This window comes from Heterocephalus glaber, unplaced genomic scaffold (genome assembly GCF_053883595.1).
Source record: "Heterocephalus glaber isolate CG9 unplaced genomic scaffold, H.glaber_assembly_v1.0 deba00001569, whole genome shotgun sequence".
NCBI lineage: Eukaryota > Metazoa > Chordata > Mammalia > Rodentia > Bathyergidae > Heterocephalus > Heterocephalus glaber.
This window is the reverse complement of record NW_028258354.1, coordinates 8329885-8352885: the sequence shown is the minus strand read 5'-3', so window position 1 is coordinate 8352885 and position 23001 is coordinate 8329885. Positions and strand designations below refer to the sequence as shown.

The following is a 23001-nucleotide window of genomic DNA, read 5'->3' as shown; positions in this document are numbered from 1 at the left end:
AGGAAGGGTTGGAACTCATGATCCTCCTGCCTCAGCCTCAGAGTACTGAGATTACAGGCATACACCCAGCTAAATCAAGGGCTTTCAGGAACCCTTAAATTATACATTGTTTCCTTGCTTTCCAGTTTCCAGGGGCCACTTGCATCCTTTGGCTCATTGTTTCCTTCCTCTATCCACCAGCAATGGCAGGGGGAGTCCACACATTATATCATTCTCTCCTTACTTCTGTGGTCATGACTCCTTCTCTGAATCATTCTTCTTCTCCCTCTTCTATTGTGATTATATTGGTCCCATCTGGATAATCTAGAATAATTTCCCTACTTTAAGGTCAATTAATTACCAACCTTAATTCTGTGATCTTAATTCTCTTTTTTGCCATATAACCTAACACATGCATAGATGCTGGGCACTAGGAGTCACACATCATTCTTTTGACACAAATGTTGTCCAACCTTGTTGAAGCTACATGATTTCCATCTTTCCCCAGTATTCTTGAGAACCAGGAAAAATTCTGAATGTCATTTATTTGTTTTTTTCTCTTACGGGTTTGCTGGAAACAAAAGCAACAATCCTAACCATCTGTCATTTCAACAAGGGAAGATTTATTGCTTTTGACTAGAAAGGTACTTGTCACAGTAACAATACTACACACTTGAGCAAAGACAGAGTCTCTCCCTGGGGCTGCAGTGTGCCTCTCGAATGCCACCCGGCCCCACCCTCTTCTTTTCCATGCAGCAGTGCTCAGTGGTCTTGGGCTACACCTTGGAGCGCAGTCAAGATTTGGCATTCTATGGACGAGCAACATGCAGATCCACAGTCCCAGGGGATTTCAGCCATTTGTTTGAGTCAGTTTTATAGTTTCTGCAGAACTTGAAGGCTGTCATGCATGCTCCTCGCCATTTATTTGTCATCCAAGCAGTGCTATACAACTGCTATAGCAAATGCTAGCGAGCAAAGAGAAATGCTCCAGTCCAATCCTGGCTAGACTTTAATCAACAAGAAATGACTCGGATTGCCTGTTGTTTTTGACAAAGTTGACATCAAAATTAGTCAAGGCAGATTGAGTTAAAATTACCAAATAATTTTTTAAAGAAAACAATACATTTCTTTTACATTTTACTGAGTACCCCAGGCTGGTATTGAACTTGCTGTGACTGCCCTGTCTCAGCCTCCTGAGTGCTGGGATTACAGGCATACAACTCGATGCCTGGCTCTGAATAAACTGGCAACCAAAGTGATTTCCCTGATTACAAAACCTATTCTTAAATTAGTACCATGGATATGCAGTTTCAAGAGATTAGAATGGTCACCAATGTGTGTGTGTGTGTGTGTGTGTGTGTGTAAAACAGGGAAAGAGACTGAGATTATATAGTTGTATTAAGCATTTGAAAAATACCTTTTAGACTACTTCAAATAGCTACTGTTTATGAAACACATTCCTTGTGTCAAGACTTTGCCAGGCACCTTAGGTATATTTGTGATCTTTAGAACAAACTCTCATGGTTGGTATTACAAACAAGGAAACTAAGGATAAATTGAGCTGAGGTCACATAGCTATTACATGGCACAGAGAGGAAATAACCCCCAGGCTTCCTGACTCTAGAACCCTTGCTATGCATCAGGCACAGGATAACTCACCGCAGAATAATGTAAAGCCTATTATAAGGTAAGTGGTGGCAGTGGAAATATGCAGGATTTCCATTCCTGAAGAACTAGGTTTTTCCCACACCTACTCAACCAACTAACTCCCTCAATAGCACTGACATCCTCAAGTCTGCAATCAGCAATTTCTAAGAGTCCCACATCATGTCAGAAGAATATAATTGTCCCTTGTTTAGGTGCCATGCCCCTCTCAATTATACCCATGTATTTGTAAGAAATGAACAAGCCAGGCAAGCAAGAAGGAAGAAATATACTCAAAAGAGGGGAAAAAAAGACAAAATTATTATGAGGAAGTTGTAAAACACTGAAAAAAGTCACACACATACTGTTTGCCATGAAACAACTAGAGAATATTGCTCTACAAAACTTAGAAACTGCGATTTTTTTCCCATTATTTACTTGGCCTCTTCTGACTATATCCTCAGAAGAAATGTGTCTTTGAACTCAAATTCAATATTTGATCAAAGCGAACAACTAAAAATGTTGAAAACAAACAAAGCCAAACCCAACAATTGCCTACATATTAGGGAGAATTCTTTTTGTGAATTAAATTCACTAGTAATAAATTCTCAGTCCAAGGTCAGCTTGCTGTCATGGTGCGAGTGACAGAGTAGAGGGTGTGTGCTGGTGGGCTTCCTCCTCCTTTCACTTTGTTCCATCTGGGTCCTCAGCCTATTGGATGGTACCACCCACATGCAGGGCTATTCTCCCTTGGTTTGCTATCTCATATGCCAGTCTTCTCTGGAAACATTTTCATGCCCATAAGTGTCCTTTAACTAATTTTCTAGGTGTTTCTCAATCCAATCATGTTGACAATCAAGATTAAACATTACCTTAATATCCCTTCTACCTCCAGGCTTCTTCATATTAATGGACTGAAACTATGACCCCACATAATTCCTCCTTTTAGTTGTTGTTTGCAGGTATTTTGTCACAGCAATGAAACATTAACACAGGCAGGGACCCTGGTGAACTAGAAGTTGGCAGCAGGGTGAGGGGGGCTGCTGGATACCATGTGTACAGATAATGCCACTGACAAGCAAAATTAATAAAACCAACATTTACAAAGAAAAATTATGTGCAGGGCCGGGGATTTAGCTCAGTGGTGCTGCACCTGTCTTGCAGGCACACAGTTCTGAGTTCAATCCCCAGTACCAAAAACAAAAAAGAAGAAGAATTATGCGCTAGGTAGGTCCTGTGTTGGATACTTGACCTATATGGGTATAGGAGATTCAGAGGAAGAAGTTTTGTGCTTTTTTAGTCATTCAACTACAAGAGGCTTGCTCATTCATATACATGACACCCAGTCTGGCAAGACTAAAGCTACTGGGGCAGGAACAACTGGGCTTGTTCAGATGCCTCTCTTAGTTGGCTTCATTGTGATCTCTCCAGTATGGTAGCTTCAGGGTAGTTATTCTCACATGCAGCTCAGAACTCCAAAAGTAGAGCTAGAAACTGTACCACCTTTTATGATCCCGTCTCAGAAGTCACATAGTGTCACTTCTGTCATATTCTATTGGTTGAAGTAGTGTCAAAGGCCACTTAGGTTTAAGGGATAGGAACACAGACTTGTGGGGGTTTTTTTTTGTTTTATTTTTTGCTGATAAAAGTATGAAAGAATTTTCAGACATGTCTTTAAACCATCACAGTTGGGAAAAGGAAAAAGGAATGAAAGGAAGGTTTACAAACTGTTGTCCTAGGTTCCCAAATGGTTGACAGTTACAGCCACAGATCTGAGTAACAATGGACAAAAGCAAGTCAGGGGTCACATACATTCAAATGTGTTAAATTATTTCGACTTCTTGTTCCCCAAGAGAAACCTATTTCTTTCTTCATTTAACGAAAGAGGAAGAGAGACACACAGAACATACCAGGAAAGCCGAGGTCTAATGTACTGGTCAGCAAACTGTGGCCCATAAGCTAAGAATGATTTCCAAAAGGGAAAAGAGGAAAGAGAAGAAGAGAAAGAATGAGGAGGAAGAGGAAAAATAAAAAAGATAAAGGAGGAAAGCAACAGCAGAGAACATCTGTGGTGGGCAAAGCCAAAAATATTTACTATCTTGTCCTTTACAGAAAAGTTTATTGACCCCTGTTCTAAAGCACTTTCAAATATGCTTTCAGATAATTTCATAGAACAGCAAGCATGCCTCCAGAGGCCTTTTAATATAAAGACTGTCTTCATAAAAATGGAGTATAATACTCAAATAACATAGGGCCTTGTCCTACCAATTATCATGTTATATGACAATCTCACATCTTCATATTCTCCTATTTTTCCTGTCTGCCTGCCAATATTTTTATCTCCCCATAATAAATAATGCCTCTTCCCGTACCACTTCCTTTTTTTGTTTGTAGTTTTCTTTTCCCCTTTGGTAACTTTCCTCTTCAAAAGCATGTTTCTTATTGCTAAAGAATAACCAAAACTCACTATTCCAAATCATTCATTATGCAGCCCATAACCATATTCCTATCCTCTTTGTCTATACCATTAATCCTTGCCTCTAACCCTCAGCTTCCACACTATCATCTATATCAGACCTGTCCTTCCTTCACAGTCCATGTCCTTCCATGCTCCGGATTTTTCTCTTACTATTCATATATCCAGAAATGCCCATTCTTTCATTCTTACCGTACTGAAACATGTGTATCCCTCATGTTTCCTGTGCTGATCGCCTAGAAACTGTCAGTGTTTTGCATTCCCATAACATATGGGTGTATGTGTACTTACCTAGCATTTATTATTTCCATTTATACATCTTGTTTCCCCAAACAGAAAAGCTCATTAAGGGTAAGAACTATTTCTTAGTCATCTTAATGTCTAATGAACACAGTAATAGTTGTTTTAAAATGAATGAATAATCTCAGATCTTTTTATTTTTCCCTGAAAACACATTCTTTCCAGAGCTCATCCAGAGGTACAGCTCTGTTGCTCAAGTTCATCTCTTCCTGTTCTTGTTCTAATGACATTTCTATTCCCAGAGCCCCTAAGTTCTGGAAGAAATCAGCCTACATTCTTTCTAGCAGTTTTATGGCCCTAGTTTCATTAAATCATTCTCTTAGCACTTCAAAATTCCATCTGTCCCATAACATGACTTTCCACTTAGTATAGCTCAACTGCATGCATTTCATTACCTGCAGTTCCTTCCAACAGCTTCACAGTACATAAACTGCAGATGCACCTATAAGACCACAACTATATTTTTCATACCTTTCCTTATATTAAAAAAGTAACACCTGATTATCTCATCACAGCCATCTTTATACATGTAAATGACCATGACTTTAGAGACAGGATTATTTTTACCAGTCATATAGAAAAAACAAAAATTATTCTATTAAAAAGAAGAGGCACATGATAACAGAAAACAGATGGACCTTGGACCCAAATGCCAACACATCAGGTAGGAACCTGCGCACTAACTTTTGGGATGTTTCTTTTTTTCCCTTGATTTCCTAGGAGTGACGGAGGACCATTCTGCTTCTTGGAACCCTATTCAGTTTGATTTGACTGTTGAATGCCTGTGAAAAGAGGGGTACTGGTTCCTTTTAATGAGACCATCAACAAGGGAGGAGGTTATAAAGCAGAATTAGAGTTTAAAAAATATTGGGAGCTGCCTGCTTTGCAAGCGCAAGGCCCTGAGTTTGATCCCCGGTACCAAAAAAAAGTTGGGAACTGGCACACACCTATAACCCTGGGAAAGTGCAGCAGGATTGCAAGTTTGAGCCCAGCCTGGGCAAGTTAGTGAGACCCTGTCTTTAAACAAACAAAAAAACAAACGGCTGGGGATATAGCTCAGTGTGAAGGCCCTGGGTATAATCCACAGTACAGAGAAGCCTTGATTTATGAACTCAGTCTGTTCCCAAGGACTGGTTGTAACTCGAGTTGGTTTTAAGTCAATACTGCTGAGATCTGGATGTTTACCTGGGTACATGCTATAGATAACAAGAGGCAGATGAATCTTCCATTAACCTAATTAACCCAAGTTGTTCATATGTCAGGCTGGTCATAACTTGAGGGTCCCCTGTATTTGCTAATAGATAGGTAAATAAATTAATAAATAGATAAGGACAGAAATAATTTAGAAAATAAGTATTTGGTCAATTCTCCCAGAATGAACTCCACAGTGCTCATGGGTACTCACCAGAGAACTCTAAAGGTGCTAACAGTTGCAACATCTATGTGAATAGCTGTTATGACTGTTCCTCTAAGACAAAAGAAATCCCAGGGTTAGAATAGAAAACGCCTGTGTTTAGTAGATAAGGTCACAGCTAAGTTCAAAGTCTAATGAGTCTAGCCAGGGATTTACTAAGTACACACAGAGTAAGAGGTATTAAAGTCATTGGGATGTATGCTTTGAAATACAAATTACTTAATAGTGACAGTATTTCTAATAAAAGAATTCTCTTATAAATGCAACAAAGCTCCAATAAAGTTTCTTTATTCAAAACTGCTATTTATATGTATGTGTATGCCCAGCACATGGTAGGCATTCACTAGCAAGATTTCTGCTCAGTAAAATGCCAAAGCATTGTTTCTTTTGACACACAGAAAATTATTTTTTTAACCACTGCAGTAATGCTAATATATCCAAATCAACATCACTCACTTAAATATTTGATCATTAGAGTAATAATAGTGCATATATAGAAGCACAACTAATTGCTAAATGTTAACTATTACTGGTTACCTAAATACCATATTGATAAAACACAGCAAAAGGAGAAGAAAAAGTGAAGGAATCTTTAAATAGAAGCAAGTCTATTGGGCTGGGGATTTAGCTCAGTGGTTTCGCCACCTGCTGCACAAGCGCAAGGACCCGAGTTCGATCCCTGGTACCAAAAAAAAAAAAGAAAAGAAACATGTTTATTAATAATAAAATAGTTGGAACAATTGTTACAATTGATCATTTAAAAGGAAAAATGTTCTGACATTTACAACATAGATGAACCTGAAGGACATCAAGGTTAAGTGTCCTACCTGGGCACAAAAAGACAAATACTGCATGATTGTATACATGGAATCTTAAAATGCTAAACTTATAGAGGCAGAAAGTAGAATGGTGATTACTAAGGGCTTCTGTGTGTACGGACGGATGTTGCTCAAAGGGTTCTAAGTTTCACTGAGGAGGAATAATAAGCAAGAGAAAAAGAAGAAAAACCTAACTTAGGAAAAACAGCTCAAGCCAGAAAACAAAAGTAGTAGTTTTTTCAGTAAGCTGATTTAGCTTAAAATTTTTTAAAAATATGCTAATAAGGCATACTTATAAGACTGTGGAACTAGCAAATATCAATATTTAAAATGGGAAATTAAGTTTAACAGGATAATATTAAAGTATTTTATACATGCAAAATACCTAGTACAAGTTCTAAATACATCCATTATTCTTAGTTCTAATTATGGTAGATATATTTAAACAATGGTATCCTCTTGTGGGTATGTATGACTTCTATTTTATGTCAACAATATGATCTGGATTAGAAGAAAAATAGATTGATTCTGTGACAGCTCAAGTAGTTATTTCAAAGTGGCTTGGAGGATGCTGGAAAAACAACTTATCTTACTGATCTTAAATGTTTTTGTGTGTTCTAATTTTCTTTTTCTATCTCAACCACAGCAATCTCTCAATGTTTTCTTTGTTAAATTTTTATTATGTCTGTGATAGTTAACTGATTGTGTCAACTTGAGTAAGAAATGCCCAACTAAATTGGATCAGCATAGTTCTGGGTGTGGCTGCAGGATTTACTGAGGACAGAAGACCCACTCCAGGGCAGCTTGTCACCTGAATGGTATAAAGGGAAAAGAAGGCAGGCTCACTTCTGTTTCTTTCGAGGAGCTCCAGTCTTAGCCTTCACCTTGGACACTTTCTCCAGCTGTGCTTCCAGCACAGACTCTTCAGCCTTCCAGTGCAGACCTTTTGGCCTCCTGATACATACTCCCACAGGACACTACAGTGAGCTCCAGGCCTCCAACTGGATCCTTCGGCTCTCCAGGGCACAGACAGACCTTTTGCTCTCTTCCAAGCCTGACTGTGAGTGGCGATTGTAAGCCAATCTTGTAAATTCCTATATATTTTTATATCTTGCATTATATCTGTTTCTGTAATAAGCACTGATACAATGGACCATTTCAAATGTATATAAAAAGCAGAACACTATAAAGAACTCCCTTATAGCCATTACCCAACATCAGTAAAATACTAGTCAAGTTTCTTTTATGTGTAGTGTTTGCACTGTACATTCCTCCACTTTGGTAGATTATTTTGAAGCATGAAGTAAAGTCCATACATCATATCACTTATCAGTAAATTCTGTTAATATGTATTTCCTAAAAGATAAAGATTTAAACAAAAAACCACAATGCTACTATAAGAAATAACCTTTTTGGGGTGTGGGGTTTGAGGCAAGGTCTCACTACTTCAGGCAGGCCTTTAAATCCCAGCAATCCTCCCGCCTCAGACTCTGGAGTGCTGGGACTACAGGGATGCCCTCACACCTGGTTTAGCAATTAAGTACTATTTAAATTACCTCAATTGTCTTGTAAATGTTTTCTGGTGACTGGTCAACTCAAGATCTACACATTGCAATTGGCTGATATATATCTTTAAATTCATTTCAATCTCTAAGTTTCTCCTCCCATTTTTTCTTGCAATTTGTTTTTAAAAAGTCACATCATTTATCCAGGACAGTTTTCCACTATAAATTTTACTACTTACCTGTGCTAATTTAATGTATTCCTCTGTATCCTCATTTCTTACAAAGTGGCAGTCAGTTTGGTCACTGGGTCCAGGTGGTAAGTCTGATCCCCGAATTCAATACTTGCCCATCAGCAATTTTACTTACTGATTTTTAACAGCCATGGGACAGGCGTAGCATTATTATTTCATTAGCCTTTGTAAATGGTAATATCCTATCATACCCTCTGCATTTGTGTATGATAGGAAAATCTCTCTCAGCTATTTACTCTGGGTGTAGCTTGCATAAGGAAGGTAGGATAAATCCAGCACTGGATTCTCAAACTCAGCAAGGATCCTAATCAGCTCTCCCTTGCTTGTACCGTTAAAATAATCCTACACTTCTGCTCCAGACAGGTACATTCTATAAGCCCCTCCGAACACACTATAGTCTGCTTTTGCTTCTTTGAACTCTTAGAACATCTAGAAATTTAGAATGTACATCACAAAATGTTACATCTCCACAGCCTTTAGATTTCTCCATGGATAGAAGTGCTCCATAACGCAGTCAGATATCAAAGCTTTTCAAGATCTAGTTTCACTGACAAATAATTCTGGGTGTATCATCCCCAGTTTGGTGAGTAAAAGGCATGTCTCATACGATTTAACTTTTACAAAAGGTACAATTATAATAAAAACTCAGTGGGAAAACAGTGTCTTAAAAAATAGAACCACAATACTAATAGTGATCCTAGATCCAGAGCTCCAGAGAAGGTGCCTGAGTGGAATTTAGGCTTGAAAATAATCCAGGTGGCCCAAGGATAGTCCTCACTACATGTCTAAAATTACTATAGAGAAATGTATTACTATTACAAAATAATTATTTCATAAAAAACTTTTTGATGTTTTATTTACTGTGCATGTTTAGTGCCTAGGCTATAGTACTCAATTTTGTTAAACACATAAAATAGATGAATGTATTTATCTAGAACATATTTATCGTTTTGTTTTGGTACCGGGGACCAAACTCCGGACCTTGCGCTTGGGAGGCAGGCAGTAGAACCACTGAGCTAAATCCCCGGCCCTAGAACATATTTATTTTGTATAAGTTTCATTCACTAAGAAGTTAAAGGTAGGGAAGCTTTTTATTCTGAAAATTCACCTAAAGTCTTATTGAAGAGAATGTAAATTTGTTTTGAAAAATTAGGAAAATATTTTCATTTACTAATGTTCTTCAGTCATTGTTCTGCCACCATAGTAATATTAACAGCATCACTGTGACTAAAATCAGCCCTTTCCCTGTATCTACACAATGCTTTTCTTTTCAGTCAAATTTTTAAATACACTGTACAGATTAAAATAGCAACCCCTGAATCTTTTTCAATAGTTATGTTCAAAGTGATATCAAACACCTACAACTGTTTATTGTTCAACCACAGAACAGAGATTATTCCTAACAAAAAACAGCATTATAACTACATAAACTTATCTGAACTGTCAAGGTGTGGACACTTTTAGTCTTGACTTTTGTGACATCTGACACTATTTGGGTTTTGAGAAACCCTGACCTGTAAAATAAAATATTCTCAATTGTAATGTAATTGTCAGATTTGAAACTTAAAGCAAGCAGCGTATTTTTATAAAGTGGTAATAAGGACTTTTTAAAGGTAAGTAAACTATCTTACCCTAAGAGCTGCATACTTCTCTCCCCTTAGCTCTTTCACCCACTTTTGCCAGCTCTCAAAAGTGAAATAGGTCACCAGTGCATTTTTCACCATCATTTTGATTCTTAAACATTTCATGTAATATCTTTTCTGTGCTTTCTTGGGACAATGACCTAGCTGTACAATTATTTTGCTCTCCCTGTGGTGGAATCTAGCAAAATACTTAACGAACCTCATTAGACAATCATATGGGTAATTTTAACATTTTTGCTTAATTATGTTAGTGGCATCAGCAGTGTTTCAGATTTTATGACAATGGTCATAATTCTCCTTTTGGGTATTACTGATCTGACCTAATTAATTTTTGAAGATGACTGTTCCATTTGCCTTTTGTTACAGAAATTATAATGGGGATTATTCAGTGGGAAAGTGAAAGTACATTTCCTCAGTGTTTTTCCAATGGAGGCAATGAAGTGTAATAAACAACAGGAGGGAAAATGTGTGGTTATGAATTAATTTCATAGCTTTCCTAATACTCCAGTCCTACACACTGCAGAGCTTTTCTCTGCTGTCATGTGCCTTTGGCAAGAATGCTTTGGGGCTACTCCACAGACAAAATGTCTTGAATGTACCCTTGCTAGTCAGTCTTGTGCTATTTGCCAAAGGGTAACCATTTTAAAATAGCTTTTTTTTGGTACCGGGGCTCAAACTCCGGTCCTTGTGCTTGCACAGCAGGCGGTGAAACCACTGAGCTAAATCCCCGGCCTTAAAATAGCTTATGTTTTAATGTGTATAATTAACAATCAGCTCTGGAAGCAAAACTGTTTCCCAAGAATCATCATCTCCACCTGGTACTTCCTGTATACATCTTTTCTGTTTCCAATTGAAACTGGCATTTATTAAAATGTCATTATCATAACCCATCTTTCCTTTGGTTCACTCAAAATACTGCTTTATTCCTTCCCATCACTGGCTTTTTGCAACTACAAATTACTTAAATGCTTGACAGTAGACCTATAAGGAAAGTTAATTATTCCAAGTAAATGTCAATAATACTGACTGGAAAGCTGTATTTTTGATAACGCAAATTCATCTTGCAGGAAACCATCAAAAACCAGTGTACAGAGAAGTCTAAAAGTAAAAAGTGGATCCATTTTTAAAATAGAGATTAGAGCAGAACTGTATTATGGGACAAAAAACAAGTCAGCTGGTGGCAATATTTTCTCTTGTAACCTAGAAAACAACAATGTATGAAAGAATCTACATATCCAACAGCTCAAAAAGAAAGTTACTAAGGGCAGCACTGTATATAGTTTTGGACACAATTTACTTTTAAAGCACAAGATGAACTATGAATAGTTTAACCACACAGGCCACTGAGTTTCTGATCAGATCCATTTTAAGTTCAATGAATTATCAAAAGAATTTGTAATACTTTGCGGGTGTGGATTAGCAACTGTTGATTCTCTATAAAATGTTAAATAGTGTATAGGGTTGGATAATTAGCTTGGTTGGCTCAATGAAATGTTTTTGAAAATGGAATTACAGTATAATTAGATTTGTATTGTTAGCTTCTCTCCACAAATCAAGGTTTGACATAGCATCCTAGAGATCTGCATCAAAGAAAACATGGGCACTTAGTAAAAATTGTGAATTTACTTTGTTCTTTGCTCGCAAGAAAAATTTAAAGCCAACTGATTCAAGTACTTTCTGCATTTTCAGGTATTTGCTATCCTTTCCACAATGAGGGCTCCATCCTGATGAGATCAGATTAAGTAGTAAGGTTATCCTCAAGGTTAAACCTAACAGCCAGGGGTACCCTCATTAGATCACTTCTGAATTACAAAAGCAGCGAACTCCTATTGGAGGGATAAAAGAAATTCAGTTGCTTTCAAAAAAAATTTCTGTGTATGCCTTTTTCTTAGCAAAAAACTGCCTTATTTTTTAAACGGAGAAAAAACAGAACACACAGAAAAGTACTAAAATTTACCATGTACTTTTGTCAGTGAAAATAAAAAAGCACAAGTGTTAATTTTCTAACACAGAATTTAGGGTATTTAGTATATCACATTAGTTACATTAACTAATTTCCTCTATAAAAACTGCATTTTCCAAATGAAGTACAAGCCACTCAAGAATCAAAATGGATGTTATTAGATTTAAAATGCTTAAGTTTCTAGAAACCTTCCTTTTAATCCCTAGAGTCATTACTCCCACACTAAAATGCAATGACATAAAGTAACACTTAAGGATGTAGGGAGGGCCAACACATCCAGAAAATAAGGGTAGGCTGGCCACCACGACAGCAGAATTTCTTGGATTCTCCAAAGTTGAAAAAGAAAAACCACTCACATCATAGCACACTTAAGGAAATTTATTTTTTGCTTTATACATTAAAAAACTCTGAATAATGCATTTAAATTCAACCTTCTCATGCAAGGAGTTGCAAATCAAGTTTTAAATACAAGCTCTAAATTGCTTTAGGTTTACACGTTTAAAAAACTCAATGTACCGACAGCATATAAGAAAACATCAGATCTAAAATGTTAAGGCACAAACTTTGGAACTGGATCTGCTATTCTGCATCCAATACCTGCAATGCACGACAGGATGACTATTTTCACCGCAACCAGAATTAAGCAAAACAGGCACAAACTAAATCTTCCATTAACTACTGAAATCGGCGTTGAAATCTTTTGAGGTGAAAAGTTAGGTGTCAGAATCTTGCACAATTTCACTCCTTCCTTCAAGAAAGAGAATCCAATGGCTCAGTTCTTCCCAGAGCTTTAAGCCCAGCGAGTCCACCCTCCGCCCCGTCCCCCGAAGAGCTGAACTAACGGTTTCCGCGCGGCCGGGCGCGGGGGCTCGCGGGCTGTCCCCGCGCCCCGAAAACAAAAGGGATTCCCAGCCATTGTCCTCCGCGGCGCTGAGCATCACCAGCACTAGCAAGGCAGTAGCTTGCGCAGTTATCTCCACAGCGGGCAATGTCACAACCCGACCAACAGCACAAACTACTACCTCAGCCAGGGCCATGGTGTCGGGAGCCTCCGGACCGCGCGGAGGGCAGCGGGCGGCACGCGCCCCTCCGTCCTTCCTCGGCCACCCCTTCTCCTTGCGCTCTTCGCGCCGCGCCCGAGACCCCGCCCAGCTCCACCGCTGAGATCTCCCGGCCAGTGGCAGCAGTCACCGCGGGCGTCCTCGCCCACCACGGCTCCAGAGAGGCGGCGGGCTCCGCCGAGGAAAGCCGCGCCCTCATCTGGCGCCACCAGAAAGCAGGAAACAGGCGGCAAAAGCGTGGCGAGACGCCAGGGAATCGACGATCCCCGAGAAGCCGCGGGCAGCGCTCCTAGGTTCTGCGCGCAGCCCGCGGGGACCCCGCGCCCCTCCCGCCCGCCGCGACCTCGGGCGGCTCCGCACCCGCCCGGCCGCCGCCCGCTCTCCGCGAACGCCCGGGCACGTCCCACAGAGGCGGCCGCCGGCTTCAGCGCGGCGGCTCTGGCCGCGGCATAGTCCGGAAGTCCCCAGGCCACCGGTTCCCCAGCACCCTTCGGGGGAATCCCGCGCGGCTCCGCAAGAGGCGAAAACAGCGCCCAGAAACCCCGTCAAACTGAAACTGGGATGTGAGGTGGGCTGGGTTCCGGCGCTCGGCTCGGGCAGACACACGACCCGTCTCGCGCTCCACTGCTCCAGTGCTCCAGACGAACCATAGAGATCACTTAAGGAGGCTGGCGCGCTACTCCCATCACGTGACCGCCCGCCCGGCAGCCCCCCGCGCCGCCATCTTACATCCGGGAGAGAGGCGGTGTCTCCGCCGCTCCCCTCGGCAAGATCCAACGTGCCTCTAGGAATCAGCCCCCAAAGGGGGCCCTAGACTTCACGTCACCGCAGTGCTGAGGCCGCGGAGCTGGCCCCCAGTTCTCCCAGTGGGGCCCAGGGATCCCCTATATTGCCCTGGTCTCTGCCCGCAGAGAAGATGGCGGCGCGTACCGTCGCCGAAGTGGACACGTTGTACTTTGGCCTCGTTTAAAGTTTCCGGCGCCTCTTCTCCTATCCGGCAAGGACACAGCCCTGTTGTGCTCCACCCCTGCGGCGTGGCCACAGTGCTACTTTCCGCGGAAAATAGGCGGGAAATCCGCTCAACAACTCGCCTTAATGCGCAGGCTTTAGGACTAGCGGGTTTGGGACCTCCCCCCTCTTCTAGGCCAAGTTTGGGAGAAGGCCGACTGCCCTGGAACGTTTTTTTGCTCTTGGCCCAAACAACTTTTCCCTTTGCTTCCCATTTAGAGTGTTTGTTGTTTTGTTTTGTTTTTTTAAAGAAAAAAGTTACTAGGGGTTGCCAGATAAAATATAGGATGCTCAGTTAAATTGGAATTTCAGATACTTTTTAAAAGCGTATGTATGTCCCACGAGCTCAAAAAAAGTGATCTAAAATTCAAATTTATCAGGACATCATCTATATTTACTAAATCTGGCAATCCTGTTAGTCGTGAAGCTCCTGAAAATCCAGACTACATATAGCAAAAATAAGAATGGTGGGAAATGAAAAGCATCTTCAGCTATAATTTGGGACTTTGCCTACACTTTGATTCTCTCACGGCACCTAGAAGGCTACGAACCCGAGCGGCATTTATCAACAATACGTGAAGAACATTTATGCATGACTTGTTTTTTTGGGGAAAAAACTTCCCTCAAACCAGCACGGTGTGATTTTGAACAGCATCTAAGGCTGAGTCTCACCGCAAATTTAATGTTTCTAACCTATATGGTATGTAGATGAGGGAACCAATTCCTTGAAAGCAACCTGCCTGGCATGTTTCATAACATGTGCATATTCAGAAAATAAAATATTTGAGTATGTCCACTGACAGCCATGTTATGCTAATTTTAGGCATTTTAAACAACTGCTAATGGTACTTTTGCTTGGGATATCCAATCTGAACTATTTCCAGTTAATATTTATGTATTTGTGTGTATGTTTTACCAACTTACAGTTATATGCTTTACCTGACAAAGCATAAAGTTCACTATCACAAGTTTACTGTATTGCAGGGCTGCTGTATTCACTACACATGGGACTAATTCACTGCACAGTGAATCACATTATCCCTTCCAAAACAAATTCATTTGTCATAATGGCAAAGATTTTTAAATAGCCATTAAACAGTTGTTTGGCCCAAAGCATAGAGCTTGCTAGAGTAATAAAACTTCCAACTTCTTTTAGTCAAGCCATTACTTTATTAATCCTTTCTACAACTATTTTTGACAGTACTGACAGCAGTCATAATCCATAATGTGCTGTTCCTGATCAACTCTTTATTTTCCCCCATCCATAATAGCCAGAATCTAAGCGTCCTTTTCAAATGTGACCACTCTCAGCTATCCTTTAACCTCACCTCAGAAGGAAAATTGCAATCTTTTAGTTTTTCTAACTTGGATTTCCCATGCTCTATCTTGCTTATAACTGCAAGTATATCTTCTTTACTTTCATAATTTATTATTAAAAATAAGTAATCTATTCTGCCTGGCTTTAAAGGAATCTCATGATTGGGCCTCAATCTCTCACAGCCATTTTGTTTCAAACAACACCAAAATGCATTACTCATATTTCAGATACACCTTCTCAGGTTGTTTTTCCCTAAAATATACTTCAATGCCCTTTAGCTTCATGCCACTAAGGTTCATTTTAAATTCCACCAATGAGCCTTTTCATTTCTTTTGTTGCTTTTCCTTCTGAATACTAACAGTAATATTAACCTGAACCACAGATAATTAGGCTAAGGTTCTCTATTTTATGATCTCATTAATCTGTACTTTCAATGAACTTTGCACACTTATTAAAGATCTGTATTCCTTGCAAAACTGTAAACTCCTAAGGGCAGACATTAACTCAGTGCCTAACATAATGTAGGTACTAAAATATGGTTAATGACACATTAGTACTTGATAATATAGTCTTGTATTTATTCAGTGTTATTTTAGGTATGTAGTGTTCTCAACTAGTTGCAACAAGTACCTGAGAGTTGCTAGTGTCTTCTGTCACATTATAATGACACACTAGATTCTTGATACTTGGTAGTTGTCCAGTAAAAGGCAAGAACTGTTTTCTATTACAGGAAAAAGTTTTTTTCCCATTTCTTGAAATGTGTGTGCCAAGTGTGTTTTGTTCATGTTACTAAAACTTACCATAATCTGGGCACAATGTTTTATAACACTCCTTTTTTACTTCTAAAAACCAACTCTATGTTAAGGACCACTATTAAGTACATTTGACAAGAAAACCAAAAAGGTTAATTAACTTGTTCTGGTCACATATTTAGTAACAGAGCTAGGATTTGAGGTTTTAAGTCTAGCTCAAACTTTCAGCTTACGCATTATGTTATTGCTTATATACCACAGCCTCTTAAAAAAAAAAAGCAAATTAGATAAAATGTTTTAAACACAACATGTTTTAAACTTGGACTAATAATAGAAATCCAGTGCAGCTCATATGATGGTCAGTTATTAATTATTTCTCTTTTCTCAGTATTGAAAGTTGTTTTATAATATTCAAGTTTGTCCCAACTGCTTATTCACAGATATAGTAATTGCCTCGAAAGTATTTTCAATTTATTTTAGTAAGGGTTGGGTTTTAATGGGGTGGGAATAAGTTTTGTAAAAGATGAAACTAGAATGTTATAGTAGAACTACTTCTTCTTTTTTTTTTTTTTTTCCGGTACCAGGGATCGAACTCGGGTCCTTCTGCTTGCAAGGCAGGCGGTGGAACCACTGAGCTAAATCCCCAGCCCCTGAACCACTTCTGAAGCAAGACATGGTGATCAACAAGACTTTAGGTCTGTGACTCTAGGAAATCACCTCTAACCTCTGACTTCTTTTATTATAATAACTTCCTTCTAAAACTGTGAGAATGAAGAGTAATATAGGTAAAGCCCTGGCCTACAGATACTAGGTACTCCAGAAATGTTTATTAAAATTAGGATTAGACATGTACCAAGTTTCTATGAGGAATATGATCATTATATACTAAAACGTGCTTATGTATGTGTGTGTTTGTGTGTGTAAATAAAGGGATTCAAGAGATGCAGGGAAAGGAAGGGAGAGAAAGGGAAGGAGATAAAAAAAGAATATATGTCATGTACATTTACCAACTCCTCATGATGAATGTAATCACTATGCATTACAAACATGCACCAATAAAAAATTTTTTTTAAAAGAATATATTCTAAGACCCAAAAAACTAGGAATTAGAAAAGTTACTATAACCATATCTAACTGCAGTACACACGAAGTAACATATGAATTTTTCTGTATTATACTTCTTAAAAAAGGAATTGATTGATTGATTGAGACAGGTTCTCACTGTGTTGCCCAGGTTAGTCTTAAATTCCTGGGCTCAAGTGATCCTCCTCCCTCAGTCTCCTGAGTAGCTTGGAGTACAACTGCATGCCTGGCTAAACAAATTTTCAAACAAATTTTGAGAGGTGGAAGGATGGTCTGGCATTCATAGACAGGCAGTCTCAAAATAGCTTCACCAAATTAAAGAAAAGAAGGATGCTCTTAAAAGGCACATCATATGCTTAGCATGTGTGAGGCCCTAGATTTAATCCTCAGAATCAGGAAAGTCTAATCTATATTTTTTACTTGACCTGGAATTTTTACTCAAAGTTCCAAGTATACTTTCTTTTCAAACTGACTGTATCAAGAAATATTTCATGCCTTTCGGACTGTATATTCTCTTATTTTTTCATTTTATATATTAATAGTTTTAACAAAGCTCTCAAAAATATTTTTTCATTTTTCCCCCCAAATGACCATACATGTAAGACATCTTAAAACATCTGAATAGCTACTTACAAAGTCTTTAAACAGAGCCACGTGATGTGGAGTGTGTTTTAAATGTAATGGGGATGAGAAAATAAACACAAGTATATTAAAACTTAGTCACTGATCAGATCTGAAGAAAAATTAACAAATAAGTTACAATTTTAAGTTATAATGAGACAACTAGTAATGTGAGAACATAATGAAAAACCAAGAATCATGCTTAGTGCTAACCGTAAAGCAAATTAAGGTTCTATACATTTATAGTTATTACTATGTAGTTTTTGTGAGAAATCTATCCTAGACTAAAAATAAATTTGAGTTTGAGACCAAGAGACTTTCATGATTATAATACATAACTGATACATCTCAACAACATAAAAATTGTAAGGAGAAAATATAACAACAGTGGTGTTATTTTCAAGAACTGAATTGGGAGCTAAAAAAGTGTCACAAAATTAGATAAATATATCCCGTCTGACATAAACACCATATGGTAACTGTCTTAAGAGACAGGAGCTGTATGTTATGTGTTAAAATTATGACACAGAGGTAGTAAAAGCTGGAAAGCAAGCAAAATTTGCACAGTTTTGTTTAAAGCTTAGTATTTTATTTTTCAAGATGAAAAGAATTAAGACTGTAATACTATAGTTTGGAATTTTTCTCCTTTCTAGTAAAACTTCACAGAAAGAAGTAATTTTTATTATTTGCAACGATTTTTCAAATAATGGCATGGTATGCATACACTTTTAGTTTAAAATAAAACTAAATGAAACTACATTTGCAGCAACTGTAAATTCAATAATCTTCTTCTTACCTGAGAGACTATAATCACTTAGTAAAATTAGGAATATTTCAGTTGACCACTGTGTCACCATAAGCAACAAGGATATGGAAAGCAAATATATTCTAGAAAGACTCAGAAATTAAGAATTGTAACATTCTAGGTCTTCCATCAAAATTACTGTTTTGCAACAGAAAATTAGCAATAGGAGCAATACATATATACATATAGGGGCAATATGATGCCTCAAATAGTTTTTGAAGACAAGCAGTCCAAATATTATAAATCAATAATATTTACATAACATAAATCTAGAATAGTTCAAAGGACTTTCCTCTAGAAACAAAAGAACTCACCTACAAAGACCAAAAAAAAAAAAAGGAAAAAAATCATAAAACAAAAAATTCATGTAATTTAGATTTTAAATACTCTTCTTTGAGAAAAGTGGCATCATCTCTTTATCCACATCACAGCAGACATGACTATTCCAAGTTTAGGTGTTGAATCTATCATATTAAAGCAATCCCATTTTGTGAACATGTCAGCTGCTGAATCCTGTGGATTCAGAAGGATAGTAGAAACTACAGTTATAAATTACTTTAACTTGTTCTACTATTTTGAAATGGCAGGGGAATTTCACCTTTGCAATTTCGGAAATACCTGCCTTCCAAAATCTCATTTAGTAGGAAGGCAGTCAGTAGGGGTTTTACCACGACCTGCTCTGCTTCTCATAATAAAGGAATAAGTGAAATTAGAGAGAAAGAACTGAATGAGAAGAGGCAGGGAATGAAAGAAGAATAAAAAGAGGAAGAATAAGGAAAAAGTAAGAGAGTGAACATATAATTTAAAAAAATTTAACAGAGGGGGTATGGGGATTTACCTCAGTGGCACCATGCCTGCCTGGCAAGCACAATAGTCCTGAGTTCAATCCCCAGTAACAACAACAACAAAATTTAACAGAAGGAATAAAGTGATGCCCAGGAAAAAGGAAAACAGTCAAAAATCTCTCTCAGGACACAGTAATAAATTTATCAAACAACCTGAATAATTATACTAACAATGTCATTTTGAAATAAATCCAAACTCAAATTATTCCTCTGAAGAATTATCATCTCTATTTTAGAAATAAAGAAACAGAGGCTTTGAAAAGTGAACATGCTTAAAGTTAAATAAAAGGCAAAATATTGGTTTGTCACTGCTTTACAATTAGTCAAGATTACTAAGAGTATTCATATTTGCAAAAGACGCACCATATGCTCTTTTAAAAACCCAACACTGCTATTACATTCAAAATCACTGGATTTATAAGGAATTTGTCTAACTCCTATAGGTGGTTTGTATGTAAGTCAGGACACAAAGACATTAGCTGTCTTTCCTACACAATAAAAATTTTTCATTCAAAATTAAAGCACCACTTTGCTTTCCAGAGGTATCAAATTTTAATTCAAATGATTATGAAGCATTAAAAACTATTTACCCACCATATATAAGCTGGTAACACACTGTGTTGTATGAACTCCTGTTCTTTGCACAAATGGCAATTTTAAAAAGGCAAAATCCACTCTGATAGTGTAGACAAATACAACCCATCAATACTAAGCATAGTAAAATGTAGTACTTTATACAAGAGAAGCACATGGTCAAAACTGCCAAATATAAATGGAAATCTAAAGACTCTATTAGGCTGCTGGCAATGCTTTCAAAGAGAACAGTTTTTGTCCACATCTGTAGTTTTCTATAAGAAGCTATAATCCACAATATTCAAGACCTAAACATTTTGATCCATTCTTGAGCTTCTAAACTACTAGTTAACTTATGTGGCAACTGCAGGCAGGCTGGTTCTGGCTTGGCTAAACAGACTTTGTCTATAAGTCTCTTAAGGATTTGGTTGTCCATCTGAATTACTCTACAATTGGGCTTTATTCAGCCATTTTACAATAACTTCACAACCCTTCATTAATACAAATGTAATAATCACTAATTGGGAGTACTTTTGAGTTGTTTTCTAGCATGCTTCAATAATTTATGCTACTTATTCTGTTTCTTAGCTGACCTTCTGACCCAAAGATTACCTGGAACTAGCAATGCCAAATTGTGACAATGAACAAAATACTCTTCAGGTCATGTGAGAAAGGACAAATAATGTAGACGTTATTAGCCTGCTAAAGTGAATGTTATTTTCCAAGATAAAATATATACATGTAATTGCTCATATCTTCCTTCTGATGATACATACAATTTAAAGAATATAGTTAAGAGCTGATTCAGTAACCACAAAGGGGAAAAAAATGGGTGAGAAACAACAGATGTTAGCTATTAATGTAATAAAATTAAAAATCAAAGCAAATGAAAAGCAATTCTGAGTCAGACTTTACAGCACTTTTTTTCCTTTTGGCATTTAATTTCTAATAAATGTATACAGTAAAATTAATAGAACTTTAACACTAGTTATAAAGGAATACTAAATAAGACACTAAAAATGACCTTTTCTTTCTTGGCAGTGATAGCATTATTGAAAACTAAAAAGTAAATCTATGCAAGCTAATAATTAGCTTACCTTTAAAATGGACAAAACAGAAAAGGACCTAAAACCAATTGTTGGCCTATGACTATTATCCAACAACCTATGAAGCATACGTACCATCAGGGACAAAAAGTGATGATGTGAGGCTTAAACTGCTTCGATTTTTCTAATGTGTACCCAAGGACACAGCTGCAACTGCTCAAGGACTAGTTATGGACTCAGCTGTGCAGCAAAATGAACATATCTTTGAAAGCTTCTTTTGGAATCTCCCAGCATCTACTAATCTCACAAAACACAGTTCTACTTAGTGAAGAACTCTACTCATACTAACAAATTAAGGGGAGGGCCAGGGATTTAGCTCCGTGGTTCCAGCGCCTGCCTCGCAAGCACCAGGTCCCAAGTTCGATCCCTGGTACCAAAAAAAGAAACTAAAGAAAACAAATTAAGGGGAATGTTTTAACTTTCTAAGGATTAGGATATTTTAGAAAATAGAGCCTAGAAGAATGCTTGATTCAGTGTCATATACTGCTAATACTGGCTCCTGGAGAGTTATGGGAGATATTCTGGGAAGAAAATCCTGTCAGTTATTGTACCACAGGGATAGCCTACTTACTTAATAAGATAGCACTGATTACTGTATTAACACATTCATCCCATTCACGTTTTGAAGTGTAAGGTATGGTCCTGGTGCTGAAAGCAAATATAGTATTAGGTCAAAATTCTCGGTTATATAAATGTATGTTGTATATGCTTGACTCATACTTAACTTTCACTGGCGAATAATTATTCCAATTGCAATTAATCTCACTTCTCAAGAATAGACATACTATTACTTCATGTAAATTCATGGCAATATTTTTAACATGTTATTGAAATAGTATACAATCTTTGTTATTCTATTTCAATACTTTATCAATGATATCTGTATTTTTCAAGTCCCCAATTTAACATATCCAAGTATAGAAAATAGACTACACAACTTGAGCAGTTTTTTTTGTTACAACTGTAAGGAGAATGCTAAAAGCAGAAAATATAAAATGACATATTTTACCCTAGTCTTAGGTGCAAATAATAAAATAGAAATTCATTGATTCATGTAAATAAAATATTACCTCAAAAAAGGCCTTACTGCATGCACAGTTATAGATAATAGTGCAAATTAAATAATTATATAATTACAATATCCACAAAACTATCTCATTCATTACTCAATTTTAATAGCTTCTTATAATTTTATGATTATTCTGCAGAGGCTGAAATTGATAAATACTATTAAAATCAAAAGCCCTCTAGTACATTAAAATAATACCAATGCCATTATGATTTCATATGAAAAAAATCAATGTTTTAAACATCTTCATTTCTTCACATAAGTGATTATGAAAATTTAACTGAGAAGAAAAATATAGTAATAGGATAGTCCATTAATTAGAAAATATACTGAGATAAGTCAATGTCAGTTTTTTTAAAGAAACAATACACTCAAGAGCACTTACTCTTCTCCACTTGAATAGGAAAGTGATACAAAATTAGCATCTGACTCCATAATTCCATTACTTACTACACTTCTAAGTGCTTCAGTATCTCCAAAAGTACACCTGTCATTGTTTTAATATACATACATCCATCCATTTGTACACACACACGCATTTTATACTTGTAGGAGAGTGTAGTTATTTTTCTTCTTGAGAAGACATTACAAAATGAAGCACAGAAATCAAGAAAACCTCACAGGCAAAATTTTAGGACATCTGAAATCATTTTGCCTGGGTTGTAATTCAAAGACAATGACAAATGTTAGTCACAAGAAAAAAGCAGTAGAGATATAAAATATGAAAAGTCTTTAAAATTCAGACAGCAAATATAAAAACAGACAAG

The 23001-nt window shown here is 37.4% G+C and overlaps 1 protein-coding gene across 3 annotated transcripts in view; it reads left to right on the top strand.

Annotated features, from left to right (window-relative positions):
* Window positions 1-23001, top strand: part of Ppm1h (protein phosphatase, Mg2+/Mn2+ dependent 1H) — a 334373-nt gene extending 311372 nt beyond the window's left edge. For 2 of the 3 annotated variants that reach the window (XM_087192356.1, XM_087192359.1), the window contains one exon: window positions 1-23001. This exon is cut by the window's left edge and continues 10419 nt beyond it. The gene's annotated coding sequence lies outside the window, so the exon portion shown is untranslated. The other variant, XR_015443411.1, reaches the window with a different exon arrangement.